The sequence below is a fragment of the Chrysochloris asiatica genome, unplaced genomic scaffold, assembly GCF_000296735.1.
Source record: "Chrysochloris asiatica unplaced genomic scaffold, ChrAsi1.0 scaffold00140, whole genome shotgun sequence".
Taxonomy (NCBI): Eukaryota; Metazoa; Chordata; class Mammalia; order Afrosoricida; family Chrysochloridae; genus Chrysochloris; species Chrysochloris asiatica.
Genome location: NW_006408658.1, coordinates 4,776,497 through 4,787,662, shown reverse-complemented (window position 1 = coordinate 4,787,662; position 11,166 = coordinate 4,776,497). Strand labels below are relative to the sequence as shown.

General features: G+C 36.8%; 1 pseudogene; it reads left to right on the top strand.

Moving 5' to 3' along the window:
- The first annotated feature begins 3,078 nt into the window (after positions 1 to 3,078).
- On the top strand, positions 3,079 to 6,074 carry LOC102818545 (annotated as a pseudogene).
- The last annotated feature ends 5,092 nt before the right edge of the window (positions 6,075 to 11,166 follow it).

Sequence of the window (11,166 nt, the reverse complement as noted above, 5' to 3'; positions counted from 1 at the left end):
CCCTTTGTCACCACTCTTATTCAATATTGTGTTGGAAGTCTTAGCCAGAGCTATAAGGCAGAAGAGGGAAATTAAAGCCATCTAATTGGCAAAGAGGAAGTAAAATTCTCTCTCCAGGATTGATGGCATACAAACTGAGATTTTACAACAAATTCATGCAGCACTGGATACACTCACTTATCTATGCCAAGAACTTTGGAAGACAGCTGCCTGGCCAATTGATTAAAAGGGATCCATATTTGTGCCTGTTCCAAAGAGAGGTATCCTAGCAGAATGTGGAAATCATCAGACAATATTACTAATACCAAATGCAAGTGAAATTTTACTAAAGACAATTCAAAAAGGCTACAACAGTACACTGCTAGAGGACTCAGAGATTCAAACCAGATTCAGATGAGAGTGCAGAATGAGGGATATTATTGCTGACATAGATGGATGTTGGTTAACAACAGAGAATAAGAAAGATGTTTACCTGTGTTTCATTGACTATGCAAAAGCTTTCTAATGTGTGGATCATGAAAAGCTATGAACAATATTGTTTATAATAAGTATTCTGGAACACTTACTTGTGCTCATGAGGAACCTGTACCTAGACCAACACCAATCATTCACACAGAACAAGTGGACACTGAATGGTTTAAAATTGGGAAAGGTGTGCTCCATGGTTGTATTCTTTCATCATACTTATTCAATCTGTATGCTGAGCAAATAATCTTAGAAGATAGATTACATGAGGAAGACTGAGGCATCAGGTTTGAAGAAAAACTCATTAACAATCTGAGATATGCAAATGATACAACCTTGATTGCTGAAAGTAAAGAGGAAATAAAATATTGATGAATGTCAAAGTCGACAGTCTTCAATATGGGTTGCACCTCAATGTATACAAAACCAAAATCCTCATCACTAGACCAATAAATAGCATCATGATAAATGGAGAAACGGTGGAAGTTGTCAAAGACTTCATTTTTCTAGGATCCACCATCAGCACTCATGGAAGCAGCAGTCAAGAAATCAAACAATGTACTGCATTAGGCAAATGCCCTGCACAAGACCTCTTTAAAGTGTTTAAGAGCAAAGATGTCAGTTTGAAGACTCAAGCGTGCCTGAACCAAGCCATATTTTCTTTATATGCATTCAAAAGTTAGACAATGAATAGGGAAGACTTCAGAAGAATTAATGCACTTGAGCTATAGTGTTGGAGAAGAATTTTAAGAGACCCATGGAGTGCCAGAAGAACAAACATATCTATGAAGTACAACCAGAATACTCTTTAGAAGCCAGGATGACCAGACTTCGTCTCTCATACTTTAGACATAATATCAGAAGGGACCAGTCCCTGGAGAAGGACATCATGCTTAGTAAAATGGAGGGTCAGCAAAATGAGGGAGACCATTAACAAGATGGATTGGCATAGTAGCAGCATCAATGGACTAAAGCATAGCAGCAATTGTGAGCATGGCACGTGACCAGGCGTTGTTTTGTTATGCTGCATATGGGGTCACTATGGATCAAAAAAGACTCAACAACACCTAACAACAACAAATTTCACTCAACATGATATCCTCAAAGTTCATCCATGTTATGAGGATTTCACAGAATCATCATCAGTCTTTAACGTTGTGTAATACTCCAGATGTGTTTATGCATTCTTCCACTGATTGTAATTTAGGTTACTTTCATAGTTTTGCTATTGTGACTATTGCTTGATGAACATGGGTGTGAATATATCTATTCATGTCATGACTTTCATTTCTCTAGGATTTATACAAAGTAGAGGGATTGTTGAGTTCTTTTTTCAATATTTTGAGAAAACACCATACAATTTTCGATAGCATTTACACCATTCTATAGTCCCACCAACAGGTTATGAGGGTTCCAGTCTCTCCTCATTCTTGCCAGTATTTGTTGTGTTTTTGTTTTTAATGTTGTAATTAACAATAGGGTGAAATGATACTTCATTGTTGTTTTGATTTTTATCTCTCTAATGGCTAATGATTGTGAGTATTTATTCCTGTTTGCTGGCAACTGAACATCTTCTTTAGTGAAGTGTCGGTTTGTGTCTTCTGTCCATTCATTAATTGGATTCGTTGTCTTTTTCTTGTTGAATTGTTGAAGTTTTCTATAAATTTTAGAGATTCGTCCCTTGTAGATTTCATTTCCAAAAATTAATTTCCAGCTGTATGGTCATTTTCCACTGTTTTGGTGAAAGCTTTTGATGCACATAAGAATATAATTTTTAGGAAGTCCCAGTCATCTAGTTTGTCTTGTGCTAATTAAGCATTTTCAGTTATATTTTAGAATGTATTTATGCCATGTGTCAGAAACCATAACTTTTTCTCAAGTTTTTTAGTGATGATTATAATTTGTTATAACTTCACAAATAGTTTTTGGGGTTTGTTGTTGTTGTTGTTGTTGTTGTTGTTGTTTTACTTTTTTCTAATTGACTTTAATGTTAGCTTAAAAAAAATTGAATGATTCAGTGGAAATGTGAAGAAGACTAAGTCAAGCAGTGATTATATTTTAATACTTTAAAATCTACAGCACAATCTACTTCTATTATATCAGATTCCAGGCTGATTGTTATTGTTGTTGTTAGATGCTGTTGAGTAGATTCACACTCATAGCAATCCTGTGTACAACAGAAAAAAATACTTCCTGATCCTGAGCCATCCTTACAATTGTTGTTAGGATTCATCCATAGTTACAAAATAATCAAATTTCAAAAAATCAAAATCTGTGTGTACACTCAATGCTTGCACTTAATATCTGGCTCATTGAGTCATTATATGACTATCGATTCAATAGACATGATTATAAATTGATCAAGTAATCAGGATAAGGTAGACAGAACGAATAGTAGAAAACGGATACTAATATTTAATGATAATTGTAATGATAGTCTAACAACTGTTCTTTGTTGTTTTAAGGATGAAGATTTAGTACTCAAGTATATTGATTATGAAATTTTTCAACAACAGTAATTTTCCGACTCTACTTCTTTCTGGTTTTCCTGGATTAGAGGTTTATCATCCTCCAATTTCCATCCTCTTCTGTGTCTTATACCTGATTGCAATTATGGGCAATAGCACCATATTAATAATGATCTGGGTGGAACAATCACTGCATGAACCCATGTATTTCTTTCTTTCCATGCTGGCTCTCAGTGACTTGGGTCTCTGTGTCACTACATTACCTACAGTGCTTAAAATTTTCTGGTTCAATGATTATGAAATACACTTTGATGCATGCCTTGCCCAGATGTACTTTATCCATGTTTTCTCTATGATGGAGTCAGGTATTTTATTGTCTATGGCTTTTGACCGCTATGTAGTCATCTCCAGTCCTCTCAGATATACTGCAATCCTGAACAGTGCTAACATTATGAAAATTCCTCTTGCATTTGGATTAAGGGCAGTAATTGTCCTTATCCCAGCCCCTATCCTCATTAAGAAACTAAAATTTTGTGAAGCCAATGTACTTTCTCATTCCTACTGCCTACATCCATATATAATTAAACTCTCCTGCTCTGACCACCGTTTTAACAGCTTCTTAACTCTCTCTGTCGTTATCTACACATTTGGGGTTGCTTTTGTGCTAATCCTCCTGTCCTATGTGAAAATTCTGATCACAGTGTTGGGTATTGCCTTCCAGAAAGAGCAAGCCAAGGCCCTCAACACCTGCGCTTCCCATATCTGTGCTGTGCTTCTAGTCTATATTTCTATGTTGGGAGTGTCCATTATTCACTGCTTTGGGAAGTATGTTCCACTTATAGTTCATGTCATCATGGGGTATGTCTATTTATTGCTACCGCCTGTGCTCAACCCAGTTGTCTACTGCATTAAGACATGTGAGATACATACCCGCATTCTGGGGATTTTCCATAAAATACTATACAATAGACATTAACTAGGAGTTTGATGTATAAGTATTGGTTTTGATATCTGCCTCTAGTCCCAATATACATAGTAAATAAACAAAAAAGACATATTCAGGTCAAGTAAAATTTTGATAAATTATTACTGTGCCTCTGCATACCTTTCTAATTTTTTGTATTTGTCATCCTGCTAAAGTATGGCTCCAAATGGATATTGTTTATTATACTCAAGATAACAAAGAGGAAATTAAGTCTCAAAGGACTATCAATTTTTAAGCACAGAAGGTATACTTATTTTTTACTATTACTATACTTATTTCTTCCACCATAACTTTTATTTCCTTTACATAAAAACATGGTGAAACAGGTTAAACTAACAGATCAACTTTTCTTAATTGTTCAAAATTATATATAACACATTTTCCAATTTGATGTTTTCATGTGTAAATTTTAATGATAATGATTATATTCATAATATTGTACAACCATCATCAACATTTGTTGCCCAGTTTTTCATCACCATGAACAGAAACTCACTGCTTACTAACCGTTGACTTCCTTCTTCACCCTCTTTTCTACTCCTGGTACACACTAACAATCTTTGATCTCTACATTTACCTATAATAGATATTTCATATATCTAACACTATACAATATTTATCTTTATGTGACTCACTCATTTCACTCAGCATAATATTATATGTTGTATCATGCATCAGGACTTCAGATATGTTTAGACTGAATAAAAGTCCATTTTATGTGTATAGCAGATTTTGTTCATTTCTTCAGCTGTTGATGAACATTTACATTGTTTCCACTGTTTGTTTTATTGTCACTAGAACTGCATAGAAGTTTGATGTATGTGTTTGTTTGCATGACTGCTTTCACGCCTTAAGTACATATCTGAAAATCGATTTGGTGAAACATATCAATGTTTTAAAAGAAATTTCTATCCTTTGTACTAGCTATAATTAGGTTGCTGTAGTTGCTACATTCTGTTGGGTTGGTTCCAACTTATAGTGACCTTGTATAGGGTTTCTGAGCAGTAGCTATTGAGTTTTGAATTGCTGATCTGCTGATCTTGTGATTCAAACCGAGCTTCCCATCCAGTGCTTTTCCTACAGCACTACACCAGAACTCCTATAGTTAGGTTTGTTGTTGTTTTTGCTACGTGCTGTCAAGTAGTTCAGACTCATAGCGACCCAGTATAGGGTTTCTGAGAAACAGCTGGTGAGCTTGAACCGCTGACACTGCAGTTCAAATCAACCTTGCAGTCCAGCTCATTAACCTGCAGCACCACACCAGGACTCTATAATTAGGCTAGCTGCATATAAAAATAAGAACTAAATAACAAATAAAATATTGATTTATAAATGATAGAAACTAAAAAGTATAAAACAGAAACATAGAAACAGATGAAAAGCAATTCGGTGCAAATATCCCCCTCCCCATCACCCCTCCCCCATTTCGACAGTACTGGAGATGTACCAACCTAGTACTGTGGTATCACAGTGTGGTGCAGACTCATTATCTGGTGATAAACTTGGTTGCTTCAATCTAACAGTCAAAGATCATGCTAAATGTATAGAAGTTGTGAAAACGCTCAACTGACCATTGCTGATGCCTGGGGAATGTGACTACACAATCTAAAATGTTGCCTGATGTTGGACATTTGAGACTGCTGTTGCTCTTAACAGTGAAATTCCACATGAGTTGCCATACAATGGTTACTTTGAGTATTTTGGACCAGACTTCAAACTGCATATTAGTCCATTAAACATGACAAATTAGAACACTTTAGAATATATGGGAAAGATAAAACATCATTTATTTGAAAACTTGTTCATCCAAATGCAAGCTATTCCAGAAGATGCTGTTCATGAACACAGTGGAGATAAAGATGGAGAAGATCCAGACAAGAGAATTTCTATTTGAGCATCAGATGAACAGATAGCCTGTGATGAAGAATTCTCAGATTCTGAGGATGAAGGCGAAGGAAGCCGTAGAAATGTGGCTGATCATTAGAAAAAAGCCAAGAAAGTTAGAATCCAAGAAGACAAGGAAGAAACAAAGGATAAAAAAACCAACCAAACAAACAAAAACAGATGTTAAGGAAGAAGATAAATCTAAAGACAGTAACAGTGAAAAAAAAAAAGATACCAAAGAAGCCAAATCAGAACATCTCAGCAACCCTTGAATTTAAATTTCATCCATTTCAGGAAACCATAAAAAAGTGAGACAATATTGGGAAGAAAAATATTTTCTTTTTTAAGGAGACTTCTGGCTACATTTTATACTACTTTGGCATGGACTATAGTTATTTTAAAAATGGCTTTTTTCATTTTTTGGCAAATTTTATTATAAGTTTTTTTAAATAATGAAGCAATTTTTTTTTCCACCATGAGATAGCATTTCAAACTGATGTGAGTTATTATGTCAAAAACTGATCTACTAAAGAAGTAACTGGCCTTTCTGAGCTGATGTTTTTCCGTGTTTTGTAATTATCTGTACTAAAAAATTGTATTGGGGGGGAAATAAGGGAAAAAAAGCGTAGAAACTACATAGTAAGGACATATTGGTGAATCACTCACAACACTTCTCTTTACATATCATTAGCCAGAATTAGTCATAAACATATTCACCACAAAGCATGTCCAGCTAATATCACCAATATTTATGGCAATACCATTACCAATTATGGTGGTTCTGTAGAATAAACTCTGGACTTTGAGCCACAAGATCAATGATTCAAGACTACCAGCTGTTCTGTGGGGGAAAGAAGAAACTTTCTGTTCCTACAAAGATTCGTAGCCTCAGGACCCTATATAAGATCATTGTCAGTCAGAACAGACTTGACAGCACTTAGCAACAACATTGTTATTGTTAAGTGCCTTCGAGTTGGTTCTAATTCATAGCAACCCTGTTTAGAGTTTCCAAGAACAATGAGTGAGTTTGTACCAATGACCTTGTGCTTTATCCATCAGTGCCACTCCAGGACTCCAGCAACAATATTTCCAATGATAAAGTTCTAAGGTTTCTTACTAAAGAAGGGGAGGGAGGGGTACTTCCAAAAACTGTAAAACATGTGCTAGAAGAAAAAAAGATCCAGGAACAAAGCATATTCTTAGACAGCTATAAACAGACAAAGACAAACAAATATTATCATCCAGGATGAGAAAAACCATCAGTATGCAACTGATTGAAATCTACTGACTTCTGTCATGGGTTAATTATATATAATGGAAAATAAAGGAAATCATGATTGATGGCATGCCAATTCATCACTGTTGCAGACAGGACAAAAACAAAACAAAAAAACAAAACAAAACAAAAAACTATGATTGGGATATATACATGATTGCAGATTAAAAGAGTTTACAGGATCTGTTCTGAGACTTCTACCACCTAGCTACATGGTTATTGTGTCATGACCATGTGACCCTGAGTCACAGTTACCAAGTCCCCAACTTTTAATTTAAACTAGATGTCATGTGGCTACTTTTAGAGTCCTGGTGTGGCACCGTAGGATAAACAAAAGATCAGTTTGAACTGTGTCACATTTGAACTCATCGGCATCTCTTCGGAAACCCTATAGAGGGTTGCTATGAGCCAGAACCAACTGGATGGCACTTAGCAACAACAACTTTCAACAAATCATTAAGGACACACCCAGGTAAATTATACCATTCTTCCTGCAAGCCTAAGTGTAAGACTGCCCATCCTTAGGTTTGCCCTAGACTTGTCTAAGAATTAGCCACATTGCTGGCTTATATCAGAAAGAACTCAAATGGTGTTTGATCTTATGTCAGTGCTCAAAAAGGGAGTTAGAGCTGCCACCATAGACCACATCTTCCTGCAAGCCAAATGCTTTAGAATTTAAGATCTAGTACATTCTCTCCTCTGACTATGGATTTTGTTTAAAATTCTTGGGTCACGCTTAGATTGGTGTGCTTTCTTCTTCATTGCTTTATATTTTCTGTGAAAAATAAAAATTGGTATGAAGAAGGCAAGTTTTATGACCCAATGCACTATACTTCTTGATACCTGTCATTCTCGTGTTGTTGTTAAGTTCTGTGGAGTCATTTCCGACCCACTGTGACCCTGTATAGGTTTTCCAAGGAGCAGTTGGTAAGCTTGAACCCATGAGCTTGTTGTTCAAATGAACTTCGCAGTCCAGTGCACTTGCCAAAGCACCACACCAGTACTCCAATCTTTAAGGGAGTAGAAAGCCTCATCTTCCTCCCACAGAATAGCCGGTAGTTTTGAACTGTTGACCTTGATGTTAGCAGCCCAACTTGTAACCACTATGCAACCAAAGCACCGTTTATTTCCTTCACCATCGATCTTTAGTTTTCTTCTACTGAGGATAAGAACTTAGTGAGGCCACATTGTAACACATACTTGCCTCTGGTTAGGCTATATACCTTAAAGTGAGACCTGAAGTCCATATGTGAAATATATCTTTACTAGGTGAGAGTTCTATTGGCATTTTAGGATAAGCACTGTAAAAGTTGACAGTTCAAACCTACAGCCTGCACCTTGAGAGAAAGATGAGACTTTCTGTTCCTGTAAAGATTTACAGTCTTGGGGACCCTATGTTGTTGTTGTTAAGTGCTGTAGTCAGTTATGACTCATAGCGACCCTGTATAGGGTTTCCTAGAAGTGGCTGGTGAGTTTGAATCACTGAGTTTTGGTTCAAACTGACCTTGCGGTCCAGTGCTTTACCCCACAGCACCACACCAAAACTACTGGGAACACTATACAGGGTCACAATAAGTCAAAATTGACTCAGTGAAAGGGGGTTTATATATCTCTTTATTGTTGTTTTTGTTAGGTGCCATCGAGTTGGTACTGACTCATAGTGACCTTAAGCACAGCAGAACAAAACACTGCCTGATCCTGGACCAACCTCACTACTGTTGCCATGCTTGAGTCTATCTATGTTGCCTCTTGGCCAATCCATCTCACTGGGGGTCTTCCTCTTTTTCTCTGACCTTCCACCTTACCAAATATGATATCCTTCTCCAGCAACTGCTCCCTCCTGACAATATGTCTGAAGTATGAGAGACGAAGTTTAGCCATCTTGGCCTCCAAGGAGCACTCTGGCTGAATTTCTTCCAAAACGAATCTATTGGTTCTTTTGGCAGCCCATGGCACTTTCAATATTCTCCTACAACACCATAACCCAAAAGCATCAATTCTTCTACAGTCTTCCTTATTCACTGTCCAGCTTTTGCACGCATATGAGGTTATTGAAAATACCGGCTTAGGTCAGGTGTGCCTTAGCCTTCAAGCTGACATCTTTGACACTTCAAAATGAAAAGATAATGGATTAAAAAATAATGGAAAATTTCCATGAACTTTTGAATCTTTTCCCTATAGGATTCACTTCATTGGCAGCACATTACATTTCTGAGAGTGCCTTAAAAGTAACTGCCATTTAATATTTTGTAATTCTATTAATAGCAATATCATTAATCTTTTCAACAGTATAGACTAAAAATGAACAGGACATATACAAAGGAAAGTTTTCCATTTAAAATATGGAATGGGAGGGCTTACCTATACAAATTAATAAAACCTAAGATGTTGTACTGTGGCGTAATGCACTGGACCGAAAGGTCATTTTGAACTGCAAGGTCAGTGGTTCAAATTCACCAATCACTCCTTGAAAACCCAATACAGGGTTGATATGAATTGGAACCGACTTGATGGCACTTAATAACAAATAATAGAACAGAACTACCTTATGAATAACAAGGGTTAAACCAAAAGAAAAATGTCCACCAATGATGCCATGTCCAATATATGTAATATTTTATGTTGCAATCAGCAGACCTTAAGATCAAACACCCTTCATAACTGTGAAAAACACTATGGCATTTTTTTAAAAGACAATATAAAATCCATATAGCCCAAGATATGAAACCTACTGAGCAACAAAAAGCAGAAGGAAAACTTTCAGTTAATGGTTGTAAAAGATACACTATTAGCAAGATAATCTAAAATGAACCCTTCCTGTTTGAGGTTTATTTAAAGCATGGTAAATGTTCTTTTCCAAGGTCAAACTGCCTTTCTCTTGTTTGCCCATCAATAACAATAAGTAATTCTCTCAGAAACAGAAGTGAAGCCTAAGACAAGATGAAGTCCAGGCCAAACTGGTGTCAGTCATTTTAGTTAGGCTAGGAGTCCTGGTGTGGCACCGAACCATAAAAAATAGACTGCTAAATGAAATGTCAGTGGTTCAAAGCCAACAGCCGCTCCTTGGAAACCCTATAGTATATATGAGTGAGAATATACACAGTGGCACTTATCAATGATAACAATAACAAAGTTTGAAGAGTCTAGAGTAGTCCTGGTATGGCGCTGTGGAGTAAGCACTGGATCACAAGGATGGTTTGAACTGCAAGGTCAGTGGTTGAAACTCATCAGCTACTCCTTGGAAACCCTATGTAGTGGCTATGTGTGGTGGAGTCAGTTCTGACTCATAGCAACACTGCATAGGGTTTCTGAGGCTGTAGGTCTTCACAAGAGCAGAAGCCTCATCTTTCACCTGTGGAATGGCTGGTAGCTTCAAACTGCTGACCTTGAGGTTATCAGCCTAACTTGTAGCCACTCCGCTACCAGAGCTCCTGGAAACCCTATTCAGGGTCACTACGAGTTGGAACCGATTTGATAGCTCGTCAACAAAAACAAGGATTTGGTGTGTCTTCACCTATTTTCTCTTCTGGTCATGAATTTCCATAGAGATTTTTTTTCATCATCATAAGAGTGTCTATTTTCACTTGGTCATTTCTACTCCTGTGGTTTTAAATTAAGGTAACTGTTCCTCCTTTGGATATTTAATAGGAAATCTTAATGGCTTTCTATTTTGTAAAATAATAGCTTGAACTTCAGACACGTCTTATACTATGGTACATATGACACTGCAGGTTAATGCGTTGAACTGCAAGGTCTGTTTGCACTGCGAAGTCAGCAGTTCAAACTCACCAGTCACTCGTCACTCAACAGCACTAAACAACAACAAACTTACCAAGATATTATCTATAATAACCAAACATATTTCAAATACGATTGCTCCTTTTGCTGCAAGAACCAGATACGTCTGTAACTAACAGCATAATGTTGTTGTTGGTAACTGTGTCCAGTTGATTCTGACTCCTAATGACCCTGTATAGGGTTTCCAAGGAGCAGTTGGTGAGTTTGAATCATCGACCTTGTGGTTCAAACCAACCTTGCAGTTCAGTGCTTGTCCTATAACAACATACCAGCCCTCCTAATATAACAAA